Below are 216 nucleotides of genomic sequence, written 5' to 3'. Positions count from 1 at the left end.
TTTTTTTTATTTCTTTTTGGAAATCACATCCTATTTCATCATTTTTCTTCTTGACAAATTGTTTTCTCCCTGAACTCTTAAAATCAAGAAGGCATTTGCCTTAAAAGATTGGTTAACTACTAATCAAGGAAGGTGCTCTATCATCCACAGTGTTGAAATACTCTTTGTTTTAAAGAGTTAAACATTTTAGCCTGCCTGCATGGTCTATATCTATAT

Source organism: Morone saxatilis, unplaced genomic scaffold (assembly GCF_004916995.1).
Source record: "Morone saxatilis isolate NCDOM2014 unplaced genomic scaffold, NCSU_SB_2.0 Contig20, whole genome shotgun sequence".
Lineage (NCBI taxonomy): Eukaryota > Metazoa > Chordata > Actinopteri > Moronidae > Morone > Morone saxatilis.
This window is presented reverse-complemented; position numbering follows the sequence as displayed.